Source organism: Harpegnathos saltator, unplaced genomic scaffold (genome assembly GCF_003227715.2).
Source record: "Harpegnathos saltator strain DR-91 unplaced genomic scaffold, Hsal_v8.6 scaffold140, whole genome shotgun sequence".
NCBI lineage: Eukaryota > Metazoa > Arthropoda > Insecta > Hymenoptera > Formicidae > Harpegnathos > Harpegnathos saltator.
The window spans coordinates 860,001-884,451 of NW_020229918.1; the positions used below are offsets into that span (position 1 = coordinate 860,001).

At 50.3% G+C, this 24,451-nt stretch overlaps 1 protein-coding gene across 2 annotated transcripts in view; it reads right to left on the reverse strand.

The window, feature by feature from the left end:
* Atg16 (Autophagy-related 16) overlaps positions 1-24,451 on the reverse strand; it is a 474,347-nt gene that overhangs the window by 283,604 nt on the left and 166,292 nt on the right. The window lies entirely within an intron of this gene.

The window sequence follows — 24,451 nt, forward strand, 5'->3', positions numbered from 1 at the left end:
GTCATTAACCACGGATACAAGTGCGCTGCATATTACAAGTGCGAGCGAACTACTTGTCGTTGTCGTCCACCACTTTCATTGTTTGTACAATTAGCCCGATTTCCGACCCCGTAAAATAACTCGTCTGCCAAGGCAATCAAGTCATCGAAGACTCGACGAACTTCCCGACGAGGCCCTGATAGTTTCAAGAGCGTTCGATTGCCCTTTGCAAGCTCGCGAGACTTCTCATGGCTTGTACGCTCGTCGCAAGAAAGAAATTTGCTGACGAGGTCGCGCGTCGAACACGGGAGTGACGGGAAAGCGATGAAAATGAGGCCCGCTTCGTGACATTCGAGTTTACCAAGCGCGAAACGCTTCGCGCAGCCCACGAGGAGAAGCAAGCCGTCGCCGCGCGCGAGTAGAAGGGAACACGGTGGGACACTCGATCTTGTACGCGGGAGCAGAAGGCGCGTCGTGCCGCACGAGCGAAAAGTAGACCATGTAAATGTCTGAGATTACCGGTTTCACAGCCCCCGTTAGTTGCACTTTTGCCGCGCGCGATTCAATGAGCGTGAGAACCCCGTGAAGCGGCTCCGAGAAGAATATCAGGGGAATATTTATGAGACGAATATTAAGAGCCGACGTTTCCCGAGTGACTTTCAATATTTCGCGACAAGAACCGCGAGAAGAATCTAGGATTCACGGCGCACCGGCGCGTGGACGTGGTCTCTTCTTTCTCCTCTACTTTCCCTCCGCGTGGAAGTTCGGTTGACCGGCGAAAGCGGCAAAGTACACGGACAGGGTGTTAGCACTTGGCGAGATAAGTAGACTCGAATTCTTTCAACGTAACTCGATTGTCCCCAGACTGGAGAAATATTATTTATTTCCTTGCTAACGGACGTCTCTGTGCTCTTATCGAATTTATCGTCTCTTTCTCTCTCTCTCTCTCTCTCTCTCTCTCTCTCTCTCTCTCTCTCTCTCTCTCTCTCTCTCTCTCTGTCTGTCTGTCTGTCTGTCTGTCTGTCGCGGAAGGTTGGATCTTAAGAGGACTGGAGGATCAGATTGCAGAAAAATCATGCTTCTTTTTGACAATATTTTGCGATAAACTGAATAAATGTGCAAGAATGAAAATTTTAGGTATATTTATACAACATGTGAAGAGTAGACAAATTTTGTTTATTAACAAATACTCATATAGATATACGATATATATAGCTGAAATATACTCTCCTTTATTTCTTCAAGTTATCGTTTTTGCAGTAATATCTCGGCTCTCGGTGATCCGATCAGAGCGAATTTTAGCTAGAAATCTTAAGGAGGCTTATCATTATCCGGTGAAGCACTACAAAAAAAAAACCAACAAAATTAACAAAATGGTAGCTATTAGGAAAAAATTCAAATTTTTCAGTTCTTCTGCAATAAAAAATTAATATCTCGAAATGAAATATTTGAAAGACGGAGTTGTTCACCATGGTTCTGAGAGCCAGATGAACAAATATTATTGCTCGAAAGTTTTAAATCGATACGAAGCTCAGTTTCGGAGAAATCACTGCAAAAAGTTGAACAATAAAATTTCGAGAGAAACGCGTTTAAAATTGAAGTGGACTTTAAGTATAATTTAAAATTTAAGTATATTTATATGAATATTTGTTAATAAACAAAATTTTTCCACTCTTTATATGTTATATAAATATATCAAAAATTTTTATTCTTGCACATTTATTCTGTTCGTCACAAAATATTATCAAAAAAACAAGCACGATTTTTCAGTAATCTGACCCTCCAGTCCCCTTAATCGGACAAGTGTAAAACGTGCGACGAAATCGCGTCGCAAACGCAATGAAAAAGAATCGAGATCAGAAGGAAAAATTCTCATCTGACAATCGCGCCTCGTTGTTACTTCTCAAAGCGAACTGCGGAATCACAAGGGCCGAACGGGTGACCGAAGCACGCGCGTCACTGGGAGGTGATTTATCGCGCATAAAACGAGGACGTAAGTTGGTCAGGTACGATTCGGCGAGTCCATTCGGCGGGCGTTGACTATGTTAATGAACCGGATCGAGATAATGCCACGTGATGCTCTTAGTTTACGGTTCTGCTAACGCGGCCGGAAGTACATAGCTGTCGAGTGACAGGCATAGCCCGGCGCATTATCGATCCGAAGCTCGTTGCTTTCGCTCGCTCGTCCGCCCACCACCTATTCGCGACAGTGGAAACGAAAGAAACAGAAGCGAGCGCTAGTTGGATGGCATAAAAGTCTCGATAGGATCCTGGTATTTCCGGTTATCTCGTTCCGATTCTACGACGCTGTCTTGCGCCATCCTCATCGTCATCGCGCGGTCGCGACACGGTTAGGTCCCCGGTCCTATCGAACCTCCCCCGTATGCGGTGGATCTCTTTCGGTACGTGACGTGACGTGGAAGGCAGAAGAGGATGGTAGCTGCGGCATTTCCGGCAACATTCGCCGGCCGGGGCAGCCAAGGGAGGAAGGGTAACCAGCCGCCGACTGTATACGTAAGAGAGTGAGGAAGAAAAATGGAGAGTAGGATCGCACGAAAACACACGGATGCGTTACGTAGTAGCGCGGGGTTCTGAGCCACGGCGGGGGGAGGGGGGGGGGCCCGGCTACGCCGAAGATTCGTTTTTCAGCGCGGCGACATTGTGTCGCGGCGATACGTTACCGCGCTATGCCGTGGAAAGATGTCACGGCGATGTCGGTCACGCCGATATGTGTCCGCGATTACGCGCGCGCGTATATACGTTTACTGGTCAATACCGAATTTATTCGTCTGATTATATCCGCGCCGATCGGCCGTCAAGCCGACATGGCATCCTGATTAAAGGTTTTACGCGCGCCCGCTCGATGACGGCCGATATAAAACAGAGAGAATTGTATGCCGTGCCATTTATCGATCTCGCGGCGATATCGCATAATGGCGAATTTGCACGCTTTTACAGCGGTCTTTACGAAAGTGGATCGTGAGAAAGGGGGAGGGAGGGAGGGAGGGAGGGAGGGAAAGAAGGAGACAGTAAAATATCTCTAATGAGTATCGCGACGAGCAGTATCGAGCAGTGTCGAAGAAACGGATCGCGCTCCAACGAAGATTAAATAATTTTTCCAACAGACACGGTGCACGCGATAAAGATTGAAAAACCCGGATGGAACCCATTGTATCCTCGGACAGCTAATTCACTCGAGAACAATTTGCGCCGACGTTCGAAGCAAATACGCTAAAGTATCGCAAAAGGACAAGAAGGAGGAAGGAAAGAAACAAAAACACAAGAGGAAGAAACCACGAGGTGTCTCGGTAATTGGAAATCGGACTCTCTCTCTATTCTAACCAGATGATATACCGGCGGAGAATTGACGCGCGCACGCGAGATCATCAGTCACCGAGGCGGACGTCATCGCGAATGAGAACGCTGGCCGTAAGACGTCCAGCGCGAGCCATTTGTCAAAAGTCGAGACAGTCCTATCGAAGTGTCTCTCCGGGATTATCCGCCGGCAGCGCCGGACCCACGGGATTCCGGGCAATCTGTCCCGCTCGAATTATCCAACATTAACCTCCCCCGCCCCCACCCCGAGTTATCGATCCGCCGATTCCGATGGTTCGCTACTTCGCGGGCCAGTCTATTCCCGATATCCTCAAGTGATTTCGCCCGAGTCTCTCCTTCCCCCGGTCCTGCCGAAAATACGTACTCTCGCGGGGTGAGTATATATCCCTTTGCTTTACGAATCGGCTCTATCTCCACCCTCCTCTCTCACGGTAAGACAGAATACCGAGCGGTAAGCGCGCGTCGGGATTACACAGCGCGAAGGTAAAACGGGCAAATTACGTTACCGATATGGCCGGAAGCGATCGGCGAGCGCAAGACACTGCAAACACGCCCCGAACCGTTCAACGCGACCCTATGCATATTGCACTCGGGTGGGAGGGATTGTAGCTCGTCTTCCGATGAGTGAAGAGTACGCGACAGGAGAGCGACATCCGATTGCGAATTCATATTAGCTCGGGATCCATCAGCGCGCCGAGATGGCCGCGCTGATTCTTTCACTCTTACCCCTACTCTCTCAATCGCACGTCTCGCGATGACGCCAGTTCGGAATATGCATTCAGAATATACAGCTCGATAAATACGTCATATTTTGTCAGGATTTTGTCCTTGGCCGCGTGCACATGTACACGCAGTCACGCGCTCATAGTCGGTGCCGAGTGCAATCCACTTAAAGTTCGTCCCTCTCGTCTCGCGTCTGCCGGTCCCATCGAAAGTTGTAAACCAAATCGGGATGTGCGTCGGGCGATCGAGGAAAGTGGCGGCGGAGTAAATAGCGAGTGGTTTTGCCATCGGAATGTCGATGCTCGGAATCCGCGGAAGGAGGTCGGGCGCGCGCGCCGCTACTACCTCGAATGACGGGGTTGCCTGGCTCTCTCATCTTAGCTACGGTCGCGCTCGGTTCAGGTTAGGCGAGGATTGTTGCGCGGCATTCAGGCAAGAAAGGACGACAAGCAAAACGAATTGAGATGGGAGATGTGACAAGAAATGAGAGCGAAATCTAGCACATGAAAGGCAGCGAATAAAAGCGGATGAGAAAAAAGGGGGGAAAAAAAGAGGCAGAGAGAATGTACGTGACGGCGAATCGGGACGATGTGCGGCGCATACGGACGCGATCGTGTACGCCGCCGTGAGCCTCTTGAAAACCACGGAATTTCGTTCATCAGGGACAACGTAATGCACGCGACCGGAAATCGACGCGCGACCAGAAAAACTGAGATATTTCGTCTATGGAATAATAAATCGTCGCCGGCTGAAGCGTACGCCGCCGCGCCGGTGCGAAGGAGGACGAGTGCGAGGACGACTGAATGACGGCAAAAGCAATAACAGGAGCTAAACTGTTGTTACAGCCAACACCCTCTCACACATTCGCGCACGGCGAGAGCTGACATGCCGCGGAATAATAGCAGCTCCTTTCTCCGATATGCTGTTATATCGGAATGTAACGAATAGCCGGCGCTCTGTCGGGTAAACTGAACGAAAACATTTTTCCATCTCCTTCGATCTTCTTGACTGGATACAACGTCCCGCCAATTATTTTCGACGAATTCGTCGAATTATATTCCGCCTGCTTTCGCCGGTAACGACTGCTCTTGATATCGACATCGTCGACATTGAGGCCAGAAAAACACTTTAAGAAAGAGAAACACGTGGACGAGAAAAAAAAAACAAAATAAAAAACCCCAACACGCGACTAAGTCGTGAGATAAGGCGCGATTCAATTCAGTTGGAACACCCGATGAAATTTTCCTGCTTTATCGACAATATTATGAATCCACTTGTCTCTAATTAGATGCGCATATAACGCAACCGCGTAGAGCCTTTCTCGAAGCTACCGTGCGTCGCGTCAAGTCGTTTCATGAGCCCTTAAAACATTTTTCCCTTCTCTCTCCTCCCCTCTCCTCTCTCTCTCTCTCTCTCTCTCTCTCTCTACATCTATCTCTATTTCCTTCTCTCCAGTACTCGTGCCAATCTTTCGCATCCTGTCCTAGCTGTCCGCTTTTCGCTCGAACGTCTACCTTCGTCTCCCGTCGTCGTCCTTCCAAGAGCCAATCCGTCCGACTTCTCGCTGCACTCGTGAGCCTCGAGTATCCTCCCGGTCGCATTCGCGCAGGCCTTATTCAGAAAGGCCTCTTCGCTCGCGTACGCTCGCGTACGCTAGACCGGGAATAGTCTCGTTGTACAACCCAGCGTGCTTCAGCGAGAGACTTAATGCGATGAAATCGTATCAGGAAGTACTTGGATAACCAAATAGCGATCGCGCGAGGAGGATTCACGCGCGTTATTTTCTCACAGCACTCGAGCGCGCGCGCAGGATGATCTAGTGCGTCAACGAGACACTAGGAAAATACTCGTGCACAAGTGGTTCCGTGCGTGTCGATTCCGTAAATGGCGGCCACCGTCTCCATTGTAGCGAGCGTGTCTGCGCGATCGCGGTCGGAACTTGGCTTGTACGTAACTTCGCGTCGCGGCATTTATTGTCTATGAGCCGGAAGTAAGAAGTCTCCAACTCGCCGACTTTGATTCGGCTCCGGGGCGTATATATTATACGTATACGCAGTCTCGGCCAATTATGCTAATGGCCGGCTCGAACTTACGAAATTAAATTGGTCTCGCAGACAGCCAATTTCAACTTGCTGACTTTCGGGAATATCCCACGTGGCTTAACGTAAACTGCCGTCTACTACGTCACGCAGGCATATAGTAGTTAACAGACTAATTATGGGATCGCTTTACCGCGGTGTAAATTTCCAAATTTCCCAATACACTGTCACTATTCATTAATTATCATTAAATCGCGCAGCGCTGCGTCTCGTTGATAATGCATTAATTGCTCTACACGTCTACGCGGGCATACAGCATCCGACTCGATAATGCAATATCGTCGGGAGATCTAACGGTAATGTAGCCCCAGACAGATGACTTACGATAATAATGCGGAACAATCACGAGGATCACCAGCGGCCGACCTGATCAGGTCGGCAACCGACCTGATCGGTTTTTTTTCGGGAATAACGCGTGAGACAAACGCGTGAATTTTCCGTCATTTCGTTCGAGCACGCGCTGGCAAATCTCTCATGTGATAACGCGATGCCACGGGGAAAACCTCCCCGATCCCTCGGTTCAACGTCGCCGAACTCGTGGCAATTAGTACCTCGAACTTTTTATCAGAAAGATCGCACGGCTCTTCGGGAGACTATTTCCACGGCGGCTGATTTCCCGCGGGATACTAATCCTAGACCGTCGGCGACTTTTGTCGCCGACTCAAGGAGCCGCCGCACGGTTTATGGTTTATGGTAGACTACAAATAGAATCTCTTCCGATTACCGCTCGAGCAGCTTCCGCGCTATTCAAATTGATTACACGCGAATCTCACGATCACGCCACTCGATTATTCCACTGTGTACGATGTTACATGCTACAGTAATTGCAAATTATTTCTTTAATACGTGAGCAGTAGTCGACAGTTGTAATAGCCACCAACATAGGTTATTACTCGAAATCAATTTTCTCATTTATGAAAATCGGCATAAAACCCGGATTTAAATAATCACGTCTCTCGATGGAGATTCGGTCGCATCGCGGATTGCCGTGCCCATTTTACACAAAAGACGCGATCGATCGCGCGCGCGACCCTCGTGAAATACAATTTCGTACAACAAACACGATTTCCGAAGGCACGAACTCACCATCGTGTCGTATTAAGCGAGTTCCCAGTTATGATCGCCTCAAGTTCCCGCATGGCACGCTCCTCGGTAAACTTCGTTCTCTCTCCTTCAGCGAATTATGCAAATCCGGAAGAGCTGTTGCTATCTATCGTGGCTGTCGACCCTGCTTCTTTTTAAAACTACCATTGTTGTAGAGGTGCAAACGTCTTTATTCGCCAACAGAGCGTTTACGAAGAGAATGATGAACTTTTTCTGTGTGTGTGTGTGTAAGAGAGAGAGAGAGAGAGAGAGAGAGAGAGAGAGAGAGAGAGAGAGAGAGAGAGAGAGAGAGAGAGAGAGAGAGAGAGAGAGAGAGAGAGAGAGAGAGAGAGAGAGAGAGAGAGAGAGAGAGAGAGAGAGAGAGAGAGAGAGAGAGAGAGAGAGAGAGAGAGAGAGAGAGAGAGAGAGAGAGAGAGAGAGAGAGAGAGAGAGAGAGAGAGAGAGAGAGAGAGAGAGAGAGAGAGAGAGAGAGAGAAGGCAAGCGGAACTACTGCAGAAACTTATACAATTTCGTTAGCTTCGTGTTCTTTTTCGTAATTAATATTAACGGTGATTATACCGTAATTGCGAAACAACAGATACATCTGGCTTAATAAGAAGACATTTCGCATAACGATACCATCGGTCTCATTATTATATCGCACGGGTATATTCTCGCCTTACATAACACGTTGACTACCACGTTGCTGATTTACGCCAATTATTTCAACGCTCAACTCAACTTTGAGTCACTAAAGATGCGACAAATAGATGTAATTCGCGATGCAACTCCTGAATATTCGTTAGTTTGTTTTATTGACTCTCTGCCGACTACGTGTTTAATTTGTTACGCGCAGTCGGTTTATGTTTTACGTATAAATTAGCGGCAGAGACGCGGCAGAGTATTTCGGCGTCGTTCACGAGTTCACCACCGCGGCGATCCGATCGCTAATAGGAACCGTTACATCTTATAGACAGAGAAATGTGATAGTGCTTGTCATGAATGCGTTCCGGACCCGTCAATGCAACGCGCAGTGCACGCGCTCAACATGCATGCGAGCGCCGAATATCGTGTGTTTCACGTTCAAACAGAACAGAGAACGAGAGAAGATCGCGCGTTTTCGTTAATGGCCGTACCATCGAAAAAACCAGTTCTAGTCGTTACTTCTGATTGCGTTGCTCGCGATGGTATCGCCGGACCGGATCGAGCGATATTCTTTCGATTGCGGCGCATTCGAGCCTGACATAGTTCTCTTTAATAAAAGCCGATCATATCGGCGAACAATAACCCACGTAGAATATAAAGAAACGCGTAGGTGTGGTTGTAATGCCGATAGCGCCGGCTAAAGAATTATGTAATTGCCAAACGGCGAGAGCACAATAATGACACATGGGCCAATGATAACATTCCGTTTCAACGGACTGTCGGCCGTTCGTGGATGGCTGTGGGCGGTGCAGGCCGGTTAGAGGACGTATCGGTGTAGATGGGTGAGGTGGACAAAGAGAGGTCGAGAGGATGAAGAGATACACATAGAGCATGGCTCAGGGGAGAGTAAAAGAGCGACGAGGGGCCGCGGTAGGGGTGACTGGAAGCGGAACGAGCTCCGTAAACGTGCAAGCGCCAATGCAGCATAACGACACAGCCAAATGGTTCGACCATTACCGCGCCAATATTACCTGCTCAACTGAATTATTGTGTCGAGCGGTCGTGCGAAATATCTGGCATCGATATTGAATCGGTGTGGTGGTCGACTGGCGCTCGAGGTAGGGAAGCGAATAAAGGGGCGGCAGGGGTGGAGTAACGAGTGGGGGACGCGGCAGCAGAGGGCAAAAAGAGTCGGGGTAGTAAAGAAGAAAAAAAGGGGAAAAAATTGGAAAAACGAGAGGGGGCGAGAGAGAGAAAGGAAACCATACGAAGAAAAAAATGGATTGGTAACGAGAACGGATCTTCGCGGAACAAAAAAACCGAATTTTCTAGAAATAACTTTCGTTGAATTCCATCCGCGAATAATGCCGTTGATAAGCGAAAAAAAAGAAATGAGGCCGCCGACTGCTCGCGCTTCGGGCTCCTTTGTCCATCGCCCCGCCGCGCCGCCTTAATAATCATCGGCCTTAATAATTATATCGATTGAATTTTACCGGCAGTCTCGTTCGAGAGACTGTCCGGTAAACAGTGATAATTCATTTTGTCCGACGCCACGCGGGGATGTACCTGTAGATCGTCTTCCGCTTAACGCGCGCGTTATCCTTCTTGTCGTTCGATAAACGTATTAAATTTGAAACGCTACAATCAGGCGGAAAGCGCTGAAAGGAAAAGAAGCTTCGGGCGACAAATAGGACGGACGGAAGGATAACGAATAAATTGACGCGTCTCTCTCTCTCTCTCTCTCTCTCTCGTCTTTTTCTCTCCCTCTTTTTTCGGCCGCGATCGTTAAAACGGTATTAAAAATTCCGACGCGTCCAGACGGGGGCCATTAACGCGACGATGCGTGGACGATTCTTCGTGTCGGTTTCGCGGACACTTTTCGACGGTGCTACGCTCGGCGGCAGATCGCGCCTAGCAAACCATGAACCGTATGGAAATCGGATTATTTGATGCGTAACCATTTTCTGCGGTACGGCGCTAAAGTTATTTGGCGCGTTACCGGACACCCGATGCATTTACTTTGGACGCAGCGACACCCCAGGAAATCGCTGTTTGCGGCCTGTGTACGGACTCTCGCTAATGTTCATCGAATTCATTTCAGGGACAGCCATCAATTATAGTCGTTATGCTGGCGCGGCTGGTAGATGCGCGCCGAACAGCGGCTCTCCATTTCGAGAACAGATAGTGACGATCATTTGTTGTCATTATCACGTACCGCCTACGAGGGCTATCTGTCAATTTTCACGGAATTTTGCGCACGGGGTGTCAAAAGCGTATAGTTCGCACAAAAGACATAATTACAGTTGATGTCACTCTGCGAACAATGATCCAACGCACTACATTACAATACGGATATTAACAATCGACCGACCGATCGATCGATCGATCGTTCGCGCCTTTCTTTCGCCCTCTCTTTTCCTCGCGCTAATCGTCGCGATTCGCGTCATTTCCGAACGTTCGCTCGAAAAATAAGCAACGAACACGCGCGCGGCTCTGACTCGGTGGAACAGTTAAATTCCGCGGGGCGGTCAAAACGCGCCGTAGATCGACGGCGCGAGATATATACCTGCGTTACTCCCGACTATTACTATTACTCAATCAGATGCCTGCTTTATGGTGGTACACTTCGACGCGTTGTCGAGAAACACCGATATATAAACTCCATCACCAAGACCGGATCCCCCGCAGCTCTATGGCCGGCTCTCGGCCGGCTAATGCGATTGTTATTACACATATTATCTCTCTCTCCGCGAGAGTAATCATGTTTCACATTACCATGGCTCGTTCCGCGATCAGGCGGCGGCCTCGCCTGAATCCTGCTGTAGAGCGCTGCGCGCTCCGCAGCGAGACGACTTCGGAACGCCCACTCATACGCAAATCACCATTCGCAGACGTGTGTGTATTCTTTCAACATGTTACTACGGAAACGGAGAGTGATCAGCCGCGTGCACGCGAGCGCGAGCGCATGCTGTAGTACACGGACGCGATCTCTGTACGCCAAGGGCAAGCGGTACCGGCACGAATGGTTCCTGATCGTACCGCGAGTAGTTTACATGGCACGAAGGCGTGGTACAGATGCGCTCAAGGTAAGTTGTAACATCATTCGGAGATTACGAAAGAAAGGGCGGGAAGGAGGGGAGGGGAGGCCCGGCTCACCGAGCACAGGGTGGGCTGATAGAGCGCCGAAGCCAGGAGCTACCGCGGGAAGTCCGCGATATCACGAGTAACATCGGAACTTGGAATATTCGATGAGTATACGTGGAGAAACCAAGTCGCGAGTAGCACCGTCTCGGCCATGAAACGCGCCATGAATGTTTGCGACAGGCTTGCCGAGGAGTCTTCTCCCGAGTCGAAATTTTGCCTCGACATTAATCTTGCAAGTCCCCGCCGAGAACTTGAAGAATCAACGTGATATCCTACGTGCACGCTGTACAGACTATTGTCTTACCCTGATACCGCGAATAATGTGGTATTTTTCAAATCTTAGAAGACGAATGTTATACTTGACTCAAATGTGGGGATTGCCACCGGACTTCCTTTGTCGTCGGCTTTCTTGTTGTTCTATTTATGTGTATGCTTTTTTCAGATATAACAAGGAAGATGATCACATCTACCACCGCAATAGAGAGATCGGTGAGAGATCGAAAGAAGGTTAAGAAAGCGTACATACGGAAAGTATTCGACTTTGTGCTCTAACCTTGAATCTAGGAGTGTTATCGTCAAAACCAAATATTTACCATTTAAGGGGGAGTACTTTGTAAGTACTCCTACCAAACAGTACGACGCAACAGCTGTCTAGTCGGCAACGGTACGCTGTTGTATAAACGTCGAACCTCGTGCACGTCGCATTTTATAATTGCCGAACGCATCGAACAAAGAGTCTGCATTAAACTTTGCCAAAAACTTGACCATTCTTGTTCGGAAACTATCGCTATAATTCGTGAAGTGTATTCTAATAAATCTATGAGTGATATTTAAATTAAAGAGTGGTTTAGACGATTTAAAAGTGATTGCGGTTCAGTTGAAAGTGACTCTCGTTCTGATGAGCCCGTAAAGACAAAAACTCCTGAAAATGTGAAACACGTTCAAGTTTTAATCAATCAAGATCGTCGTTTGATAGCGCGCGAGATAGAAGAAGACCTTGGGATTCTAAAAACTATAGTTTGAGAAATTTTTGGGGCCAAAATTTGGCGAATAAGCGCGTGACTGCAAATTTCGTTCCACGGCTGCTGACGAAAGACCAAACGAATTATCGAGTGGAAATTGTCCAGGACAATTTGGAAACAATCAGAAACAACTTAGGAATGTTCAAAAAAGTCTGACTGTTCCTCAAATTGAAAAATCCTCTAAAAAGAAGATTTGATAACGTAGAGGAACTAAAAAGTAAGGTGATGAAGTAGTTATCAGCTTTTCTGAAAGCTGAAAGCTGAAAGAATGCTTTCGACAGTGGGAGGATCGCTGGACGAAGGTTATAGCTTCCAAAGAGGAGTACTTTGAAGAGAACATCGTCGCCATTGACCAAAATTAACTCTCCCTTCAGCACAAGGTCGCATACTTTCCGGACGGACCTTTCGTACATAGCGAGTGCGTTAAGTCGAGAGAGAGAAAGAGAGAAAGAGAGAGAGCGAGAGCGAGAGAGAGAGAGAGAGAGAGAGAGAGAGAGAGAGAGAGAGAGAGAGAGAGAGAGAGAGAGAGAGAGAGAGAGAGAGAGAGAGAGAGAGAGCGAGAGAGAGCGAGAGCGAGCGAGAGAGAGAGAGAGAGAGAGAGAGAGAGAGAGAGAGAGGAAGAGAGAGAGAGAGAGAGGAGAGAGAGAGAGAGAGAGAGAGAGGAAGAGAGAGAGAGAGAGAGAGAGAGAGAGAGAGAGAGAGAGAGAGAGAGAGAGAGAGAGAGAGAGAGAGAGAGAGAGAGAGAGGAAGAGTCGAGAGAAGCGCGAGAGATGACACAGAGTTCTTTTTATCGATCACAGTCGTCCAAGCACACATCACCTAAATTATAAACTCGACAATAACATTCGAGATACATTATATTGGGGAGAAGTGTAATTAAATTAATTATATATCATTTAACTATTTTCCCCTCCAATAATTACTCGTCATTACTTCCACGCGAAGAACGGTATCAGTGTCGAGTTTCAGTTATCATTTTCGTCGGTTGATAAAAATATTTCACGCGCTCGTAAATAATCGAACTCTCGTCGACACCGTGAACAGTTAAAAGTGCAAACTTCAAAGTAACGACGGCGGCTATCTTGCTGTCGCGACATAAGCGCCAAAAGTACATCGCGCGCAAAGTGATCAAATTCTCATCGGTATAGCGTAATATTAATCAACACGCATTTTTCAAATCAAACAGTATCCATGTGAGTGTTAGTGTTAGTGTTAGTGTCGATGTCACGAGAGATCCGGAGTGTCACAATGGAGCCGGGATCAGGATGGATTGGAAAGCCAGAACGGAAAATGCAGGACACCGGTACGTAGATTTGATACATCATGCATTTCCAGGTGCACGTCAAATCGTATACACATTTATTACAGAAATATTTTCGATTCTAACGGACGTTTGACAAATTTACCGAGAATAGAAAGACGCTCGAGCCAAAATTTAGTCTGGCATTCATAGTCCGTCATGATTTGATAAATAATTATAGTTTCATGAATCTTTGTTTATATTTCTTAACCCGTGTACTTATTTTATAGTATAGAAAGTGTCAATCGAAACGATCAAATCGCGACTCATGAGTCTGTAAAATTTAGCAATGTGAAATTTAACGATGAGAAATTTATTATGAAGTTAGAAATATAAGTATATATATCGCAATTTTTCACACTTTTATAAGATTTTGGAAGAGATTACGATTGGAATTTCCGTATTTTTAATCTCGTGCGTACTCGAGTATCCTCGCTACTATTGTAATTAATTGGGGAAAGTATTTCTCGTTCCAGATCTGGCAGAGCTTGCAGCCGTATGCAGGCAGATGCGGATCCGGAGGATGCGGTTCCGGCGGATGCAGATGCAGCACCGGAGGATCCGGTTCGAGCCGAGCAGGATCGGCTTGAAGGTACGTTCACGTGCTCTTGCTATATACTTCTCTATTTAACCGTTCGCGGTCGAAAGCCGAGATATAGCCGTCGGAACGGCTCGAATTACGACCGCGAATGGCTAATCCGTTTATATCTCTATGAGATGTACGCATTGCTTTGTTAAAAGCCGAATCCTCAGATCTAACTGGCGAAATTATATTTTTTGTTGCAGAATCGGATAGCGGAACATCCCGAGCCGATCCTGAACTCCAGATGTTCGGTGAGTCAGACAAATGCATGACTTAAGGTGGTGGGGGTTGCACTATCCCGCTGGGATTAATGAAACTTATTCTGCTCGAAGATTTTTGAACGCCAGCTACTTCATTATCAGAATGAAGTATATTGTTCGAAACGAATTAGGAGATTGCTTCCTCAAACGACTATATCGCAGAAAGCCGAGAGTCTGCGCAATCATACACATTTCAAAGCTTCTCGATTCTAATCAATCAGAAGTTGTTATCGAAATATTCAGCGTGTCGTCGTCCCGGGGACGCTGTGCGCACATTGTAAAAATGGCAACGTCACGATACATTTCAATATTAAATTCGTCCAGTCATAGGTAGAGGAGTAAGCGCAGTTATACGCACAGCGGAAGAATTTGCGATCTTAATTAAGCCCCGGAGAAATCCCTCTTGTGAAATATTCTAGAATGCGGTCTTGAGGTATTCGGCACACATCGTAAAAAATGGCACACCGTCACGATACGTCTCAATATTAATCTCATCTAGCCATAGAAAGTTTCGCGCGAAGGAAAGTTTAACGGGCGATAAAGCAAGCGATAAGCGACAAAGCGTCAGCTCTCGGGAGCGGCTTGATCCAAATTTAATTCCGACGATAAGTGAAACATCGATGGCTCATCCAAAGGAGCGCGCCGCTCGCTCCGTCGTCGTTCCTTTTTTACTATCGCTAACTTCCCGCGCCGAACTTCGTCCTTCTCCTGTGACAGGATATACGATCTTATTCGATCCTTAAGGTGCTCACCGGGAGCTATATCAGCATCGCTGCCCATCCTGATTATCCGCTCGCAGAGATCGAATCGATTGAAGGGAGCCGAGCTCGCATTTTTCCAACGTTACATCCCATTACCGTGGAAGCGCCCAAGAAGTCTCGGGGAGGGTGGAGCTGCAGATAGTCGTAACGAGATTTAGCCGGTAGAATGATAGGGTTCGGGACGCGACACGGTCAACACGAGCGCGAATTCCGCGGGATTTCTGCGAGAGAGTTATTACGGCGATGCGCGATCGACGATCCTCCCCTGCGTAATTACACAAGAGATTTTCTAATTATGAGAATAATCGATTCAATTGTGCGCGGGCAGGCATGAGGGAAGACGATCCCGCGCGGCGCGCACAAAAGAGCAATTTCTACCGATCGAAAATGTACAATCCATTTTCCCGGTCTGTTTTATATAGCAGTACTCCCCTTTCCCCCCGATCTGACGTTTATCCTCAAATCGGTACCGCTATTCTTCGTAAACGGCGCGTTCGCGAAATTTTCTGTCGTTGGCGAATTCATTTCTCCCCCTCTCCACACATTTCTCAATTACCAAGAGCAATGAGCTCGGCGAATATATATATATATATATATATATATATACCGAATACCGTACCGCAAACGGTACGTCAAATCTCGCATACGCGGCCGGCTGCTTGCGTACTTCCCTTCTCGTCACGACGCGAGGGATGGCAGAAGAGAAAGAGGAGGAGGAGGAGGAGGAGGAGGAGGAGGAGGAGGAGGAGGAGGAGGAAGAGGTCGGTGCTTGTTCAATCGGAATGAATTCCATTCGACGACGGACCGAGCGGAGCGACTTCTGCGAAATATCGGAAGTCGTACTCCGGCTGGAATCCCTTCCTCCCCCTCTCCAGCCTCTCGTTGCCGATGGCGAACCCGAGTCCGGAAAATTTCGACAAGAAGCCTCGTTAAAGATTCACCCCGCTCTCTCACGTCGACCGTATTAGGGTCGAACGTACCACTTTGCGAATGGAGATTCGCGCGAGGGATGTATGCGCGCGTACGCGTGTAAATGTACCGGCACATCTCGACTCGCTGGCCCGGAGAACATGCCGATAAATTCCTTATGGACTCGTAGCGTACGCGTGTTGCGCGGCCCACTTATCCATCGATTTATTTACCTCTTTAAATGCATTCCGCCGTACTTCGCATCCGGGCCGCGCGATCGCGAGACGGGAAAATGGAATACGTGCATTTTCTTCGATTTCACCCCGGCCGGATTACTACAATCGCACACTCCAACGGCCGGGAAACGACGTTCGATGAAGTAGGACATGCGCCGCCGAGCGATACCGTAACCGTTATCTGGCGTTTAATGCAACTCGTGTCGACTCGATGATTCGCGCCATCGGTGATTAAAGAAAGGGACGAAATTTCAATCGTCGCATAACGGCTTGCATTGTCTCGCGGCTACAATGCGCGCGATAATGAATTCGCGCACGTCGCTCTCTCGCCGTCAAGAGAGAGAGAGAGAGAGAGAGAGAGAGAGAGAGAGAGAGCGACGTATCTGCATCTTCGACGAATAAATCCCTGCGCGAGGTGGCATCGCAACGTTGATTCGCGCACAATCATTCTATTGACGTGTTTCTCTCGCGAAATCTATTCCGCGCTCGAATCGATTCGACCATCAACGTTCCGCGCGAGATTATACGAATGCATGCGCGCGCGCGCGCAGCAGGAGAAACAAAAGTTCCGTCACGGCGCGCAAATAAAACCGATGATTCTTCGCTGGATCATTTGTCTCCGAAATTATTCCGCGGAATTCAATATAGGCTCAGGTGTCGCTCCCGGCAAGACCTAATCAGTATCGGAATATGATTTCAGTAATCTTGGTAATCAATCTTTCCCCTGTCCCGGCCTCTGAAGGATGACACAGACATTCGTGGGCGTGTTTGCGCGTGCGCTGCGCGCGCGTACACACACACACACACACACATACGCACATACTCTCAGACGCATATTCCCTCGACGCTAATTAAACTAGTTAACAAGCGCCGGATGTATTATTGCGCTGGATGTAGGCTGTGCAGATATCAAGTTGTATTTAAGTTGATCTGGCGAGATGAAAAGACCTGGATGTGTGGGCGAGCGGCCGGGTGCGAGGAAGTGGAGGGGGGACAAACTCACATCGTGAAGGAAAATACACTTCCGTGGCACCCGAAGCGAAAATTCAAGGTGACTGCGCGGGACGACGTCTACCATGTACGAGCAAACTTTGTCAATTCTGTCTAATTGACCCCCGCACAAAGACTAAGTTTCTCCCAGGAAGTGGCGAAGTTTCAAGACGACGTCTTCTGTTTGACCCCGCTAGAACCACCGCGGTTTCGTCGCCACAATGTAGCGACACTGTGTGCGCGCGCGCGTGTGTGTACGCGCGCGCTCGCGCGCCCTGCGGAATCTGCACGATCGTGTTTCCAAAACAGCGAGTATCGATCCGCGATACTGCGTTAACATTAGGCGGTCTACAGCGGTTTACCGTACAAACATCCAAAGAGCGAGTTCCATTTCCGGCATTCAGCGGTACGAAGATAGATTCGGCCGGCCGCGGCGTTGCCGGGTTATCGATTACTTCTATTTTATGTCATGCGATATATACGGCAGACATTGTTGCTATTACCAATTGTCTGTGAAATCCGTCGCGCGAATCGTAAAAGAGGAAGAAGTCACCGTATTATTCACGTCGGGTGCTCGAGATGGATTTTTATCAGTCCGAACGCGAAAAATCGCGCGATGAGTCTCGCAGCGGTTGGAATGATGAAATACTGAACAATATGTGCTGAGTACAAATCATCGATACACACACGCACATAGAAAGAGAGAGAGAGAGAGAGAGAGAGAGAGAGAGAGAGAGAGAGAGAGAGAGAGAGAGAGAGAGAGAGAGAGAGAGAGAGAGAGAGAGAGAGACACAGTCACATCCACACAGCCATTTCTCTCCGTTCGTTACTCTCTTTCTCCAATTATCTCGTCGCGGAACCCCACAGTGGTCACGTAGACAAACTGTTAATGGAATTAATAGTTTCAACCCGAAATTTACTCGGAATCGGGACATTGCCAGAGACTTCCCATAATTAAATCTCGGCCAGTTCCCGAAAGGCTGAAATTGACGTTTCATTACCGCTACACCGTCCTCCAAGTGTCGTTAACCTCGTATTCGAAATGAATGAGAACGCGTCGGTTTAAGAATTTTCGCTGCCCCAACGTGATCGGTCTAAATCGGTCCAATTCCACCAACCGGCCGGTGGATCGAGATCTCGAGTCTGCTGGACGAGAGCAGATGTTGAAGCGCGCTGCAATTAGACAACTGTAAACAAATGTACGCACTCGCAAACGCGGGAAAGTTAGGAATAGAGATTTCAGCCGCGATACTTGAGAGATTGAAACCAGTCAGATTTGCGCAAGAGGCGACTTATTCATGCCGTCTATTTCACCGTCGTATCGTTTCATCTTGTGCTACCCAGAGCTTGCTACCCAGAGATTTGCGACCGCAATCATTCCCATCCGCAAAACACACCGGTGTGACTAGTTTATAATCTTCCCTCGCGGAGGAGACAAACATTTCCCTTCTCTCGCGAGTATTTCCGTCCGGAGAGTAGCCAGTTACGCTAAGTACATTGTTACTTCAGTCGACGTAAGGGCTATCCAACCGCCGATATTAATTTTCCGACAAGCGGATAATCGCTGTGCTCGCACTTCAATTGCCGGTAGACGGCGCTTGGAAAATAAGTATTTTCCTCCAAACCGTCGTCACGTCGCGGCCCGTTATGAGCAATGCGCGATCGAACGATATCGCGTAATGGGTAGAGCTGTTAATGTTAATCGTCACTCGACAACCAAGTCAGTTTCCACCGCGTACCGAGCGTGTTTCGACGGATGCGAGAGCGCATGTATGTACGCACGCACGCACGCACGCGGAGGAATCATCAGCGCGTGACAGCTTCGCGCATAGGGCGTTTTTCAATGGATCGATTAGATCGACACACGCTGTCTTATTTATACACTCTCTCATTTACATGCGCGCACCCGTTCGGTACGCTTAAACGCATCCATCGACCTCCTCTCTCTCTCTCTCTCTCTCTCTCTCTCTCTCTCTCTCTCTCTCTCTCTCTCTCTCGCTCTCTCTCTCTCTCTCTCTCTCTCTCTCTCTCTCGCTCTCTCCCCCCTCTCTTTCTCTCTGTTCTTATCGATAGCTGTCCCTTGAATTATAGTGCCACCCACTAACAGCTCTCGATCGCATAAATTATTCACTAGCGCGATCGCGCACCTGTAATGGAACAAATCAGTCCCATGTAAACACGTCCGCCGCACTCTCGCACCGGTCGCATTTCGCAGGCAGTTGGACCTCTCGCGTCCAAACATACGTCCGGATAAACACGCCAATAAAATCATTCGAGGCCCTCGGTGGGTCCTCGCTTCGTTGTTGCCTTCACGAAGGAAGATTCACGCCGCTAATGAACATATATCACGCATATTATACGGAAGTAGGCGAGGGTGCCTCGCGAACGGAAGAAGAGACGTATGCGTAGCGAACATGCTAATCGAACAACGCGGACATCAAGCCGCGTCGCGATTCGCCGTTAACGCGGAAAGGCAAACAACGCAATTTCGCCGCGGCGCAAAGATACACAACACGTCGCGCGCTTCTTTTTACCTAACGTCGGATGAAAAATTTACGCGTTTGTGCGGTGCGGTCGCGTGCGGCATCCCCGCCGCCCGCGCCGCCCGCGCCGCCCCGCTACTTTTTTTTCCCCGGCGGGCGGCAAAACCGCAATCGACCGTATGCACACATGTAATTGGGCCTGTGTGACGGTCGTCTCGCGTTGTTTTGCCTGCAGTCCACTCCGCGTAGCTAGCTGCTGCGAGCTACCGGCCGCGCATCGGCCCGGTGACGCGCGCCCCGTGCAGTTCGGCGTGGTTGCATTCAATTTGCATCCGACAGATAAAAGGCGCGGTTAACACGACGCGGGGGCCGCGCTGTGACGCGAGAGGGGAGACTCGCGAACGAGAAAATCGGTAAATCGATATTCCAGCAATAACAACGGCGACGGCGGCGGCGGCGGCGGCGGAAGCGGCAAGAAGCTGTCTGAGTCTCACCGCAGTAACCTGCCTTCAATTTCATCCTACTTTAGCTACATCCTGCTTTAACTACGCTCGCCACTCCACCGTGGGCACGCCCTTCCCAGTGCAGGCGCGATGTACCCTCCGGTGGTGAGATGCCGAGGTTGAGTTTATTATGATTATGAGGCGAGCGGAGGTGAGACTCACGACTCTCGAGAGACCGGCTTTTCCTCTATGTCTTCCTTCCTCTCTCTTTCTCATCCGCTAGCCGCATCTCCTCGCTGCTGCCCCCGCCATCCGCAGCTCCTTTTTCCTTCGTTTTCTCGTCTACTGATTCGAGAGACGTTTCGTTTCTCCCCGTGAATCGCGCGTGAACGTACAGCCGCCGAGGATCTCCGCAGGACGGTGAGACGGGGTGGGGGGGGGGGATGGCGGTGGAGGAGAGATCTCCCTTTCGCGATATTCGTTTTTCTACTGCCTCGCGTTATATCCAACCACCGGTTGGTTTGTTTCCATCCATTCTTTGTTTGTCTATTCAGAGTCTTTGGCGCTAATCGTAGAGGTGAAATGAGATTCTAGGAAGCGAAGTCGGGGATGCGCCTCAACGCCCGAGTTTCTCTTTCAATGAACGCTGCGGGGGTTCCACTCTGCGAGCGAGCGCGGTCTCGCTTTCAATGAGTGCGCCGTAAAAAGTTCCAAGTATCGCGCTGTCGATGCGCCGGATAGGGAGGAGAAATTGGGGGTAGCAAGATGCGGTGGCAAGTAGCCGGCGAGAGCTCGTAGACCGCCGCACCATTGCAAACGAGGGAAGGAGGGAGGGAGGATCGGGCTCGCGGAACTAAATCTAATCGGCAAGGGGAATAAACCGAAAACTAGCCTCGAGTTTGCGCTCTCCGCTTTCACCAAGTTCGAACGAGATGTACTTTAACCCTCACCCAAACTTGGTTAATCTCTGAACGCTATCTTCCCGTCTGCTGCCCGCCCCCCCCTCCTCACCCCCTCGCTCTTTGCTCTTTCCCCCCCCCCTCTCTCTCTCTCTCTCTCTCTGTCGTTGAAATACACAGTCCGGATTAGCAGATTAAATATCGTCACAGCGTCATTTAATTAATTAGGAACCGGAGCATTAATTCTTAATTGCGACGTGCTCGCGCGCCGCTGTCTGAAGAATCGCCGCGCCGCGCTGCACCGTACGACACGACGCGACGCGACGCGGCCGAATCGACCGATCGATCGCTAATTGAAATCCGCCGCTTTCAGCCGGCAAAGTGAATCGATTTGTACGATGCAGGACGAGTGAAGAAAAACGCCAGCGGCTTCCGTAGAAAAAGCAGGACACAACGCGAAGTGCCGAGTCATCTGACAGTGGTTCCTTATCCATCGCGCGGATCTCTTAAGCCACTGCCATTGCCGTTTCCTTAATCCGTCGTATAACCTCGCGTCTCGCGGCAAAAATGCATCTTTGTGCCGCACCACGGGGGAATGATGGGGTAGCGGGAGCACCGAATAGCCGGCAGCCGATGGCGAAGGATAGCGAACGGTCCAACGCATTTCGATCGCGGGCTCTGTCGTCACTTTTAATACCGGCCTCGCCGGCTACCGGCACGGACGGAGCTCTGCGATGCGCACGCAATACGGCTTTGTAGAACCCGACGTAACAATAACGATCGATCGGTAGATCGACGATGACGGTGCGTGCGTGCGTGCGTGCGTGCGTGCGAGGAAAAAAATGCAAAGAAAAAAGCAAGAGGGGAAAAACGCGTCGAGCCATAAGGAAAACGGTGCGGCATCGATACAGTTACGATTCTCTCTCTTTCTCTCTCCCTCTTTCCTCCCGTAGCCGACGACGTCGTCGTTGTCGTCGTCATCTTCCTGTTTTTCTCCTCCGCCGTTCGCCGAGTCATCGTCATAACATATCGACGGCATCGCATCGTGTATGTTATACTTGAAACAAGACTCGCCGGAAGCGAAGCGTCCGATAAGTCGTCGTACTATAATACGCGGTTCAACGCGTTATCTCGATTTTTATCGGCTCGTCGAAACGAAGAGGCCTACGCGCGTGACAACGCGCATCGGGCGTCAGTCGACCGCGGCGACGACGAAGCAGTGGCAGCAGCGGCAGTCGCCGCAGGCGCTTCGAACGGTCGAAAGAATCGATAATCGTATCGGCCGATTATCATCGTTAATTAACGCGCGTTGTCGTCTACGTAAAAGGAAGAATAGGAGACACGACGCCCGGGAGATTCCGGTCCGCGAGATTCCGGCAGGGCTGGCGGGCGGGGACGCGGACGCGGACGCGGACGCGGACGCGGACGCGATTATCGCCGCTCGTTCGCGACCGCGGCGTAACGAGAAGAAGAAGAAACGGACTCGAGGCGTGCGCGGCTATATCGCGTCGCGTGTACCGCGACGACGGCGACGACGACGACGACGACGACGACGACGACGACGAAGACGAAGACGAAGAGCGAGAAACGCGTGTTGAGCCGGCTGGAAGTCGCAGGAGAGGAAAGGAGAGAGAAAGCCGCTGCTGGCGCGAGGGACGAGATGAGCCGCGTGCTCCGTACGCGACGGGGGAAAAGGGAGGAGGAAGAAGGCGGCGCGGAAGCTGATTAACGCGCCGCGTCTTGTCCCGTCCACCTACCCGCGTCCCGGCGCGCCGGCTGGTTTGATTCGGAGCGATAAACAGTTTATGAAGCAGCCGGACCGAGAGTAATAGATTAGCGAGAGGGCGACGCGAGAGCAGGCGGAGGAGGAAGTGGCAGGCAGAAGCCCGCGAGAGCGATAGAGCGAGAAAGAAAGAAAGAAAGAAAGAAAGAAAGAAAGAGACAAGGCGGCGGCAAGGAGGGCGCGGTAAACAATGATGGGTAGCCTCCCGCGTCCGGTAACTGCCGCCGCACTCTAACATGGGAGCTCATTACGGGGTCTCGCGTGAGCGCATCCACCTTAGTTGATTGCATTATAATACGGCCTGGGCCCTCCTTCGTAGTCGTCAAGTGGCACTGCCGAGCCGCGCGGACGAAGGCGAACCGGCGAGAGATCTCTCACGGAGAGCCGCCTCTCGCTCGCCGTCGCCGCGACGGCCGCGCGAGGATCTTTAACCGGCTGAAATCGGCGAGACGCGAATTGCTCGAGAGGGTCATGCGGCAAAAAGGCGTTTCGTTGGAGTCGCTCGCGCGAACGCAGCGGCCTCGCGCTAATGAACCATGGTCGATGAATGGGTTCATGCATGGCGAGATAAAACGGACGCCGTCGTCCGGGTCATCAGCTAATCGTCCCGCGAACATGAAAGAGTCAGCTGCTGCTCGAGTATAACAGATATATAAAACAGCCCTCCGGTAATTGCGAATTGGGGAAGTGGGTGGGTTCGCGTTGTCGTCGCGTTGTCCAGCCCCGCTTGTCCTGTCCGCGATGGTAGTGAGAAGATTGCGTGCGAAGTACGCTCCGTCTCCTTCTCGCGAACGGCTGTCGGCGACAGCAAGGGGGTTCGCGAGACGCGCGCCGAGGGAAAAGAGCAAACGCGTAAGCGGCGGCCTCGACGTGCCACTGACACGTGTACGCGCGCGGCTCCGGCGGAAGAGCGAAAAAGGCGAGCGGGAAAGGCTACCGGGAGCGGCGGGAGGGAAGGCCGCCGCGGAGGAAGAAGAAAAAGAAGCTACGGAGAGCGTGCTTTTCTTGTCGCCTCCATTCACGTGTCATCAGTCACGCGGGTAATGAGTGTCGGAAATACAAGGTTTCTTGAGTCAAGCGGGGTTGTTTTCTCTTGCCGCCACCCTCCCTCCCCGGTGGTCGCCGTGTCGCTCCTGCGCTCCTCCGGACCCCTTTCGGCGCGCCTTTCGCGCGCTCCGCGCCGCGCTTTTCTCTCTAGCCGGTTAATTCCGCGACGCTATTTATTATTGTCTATACGTGGCTGTGCGCACACGCGCGCGCGCGCGCGCGCGTCTCTTCTCGCGTGCTGGAACGCCGCGCGAGAGGTGTGCTCGTTCCGCGCATATCTACGCGCCCGAGCTCGTACGTACACGCGTACGGAGAGATGTTCTCGTCGCAGTATCGGGCGCAGGAATCTACCAGGTGATTTCACCCGCTGCGTACTCATCCATGCTTGACACCGCGACGGCCGGCAGGTAAAGGACAAATGGAAAGATAGACCAAGGGATAAGGACTACTTACGAGCGGCGCAACCCTCTCCGCTCGCGGGAGAGTCAGCGAGTGTACCGAGCGCGCGATTAATAATGCGCTTGAAAAAGAGGAGAAAACAACGGACGCGAAATAGATTCAGCGACGAGAGACCCTCGTCTATCTCTTTCTCCCTCGCGCCCTCTCTTCTTCCTTTTATCTCTCTCTCTCTCTCTCTCTCTCTCTCTCTCTCTCTCTCTCTCTCTCTCTCTCTCGGTGTCTCCTATCTGCAATCTCACTCGCCCTCGTCCCGTTAGACCAGGGCC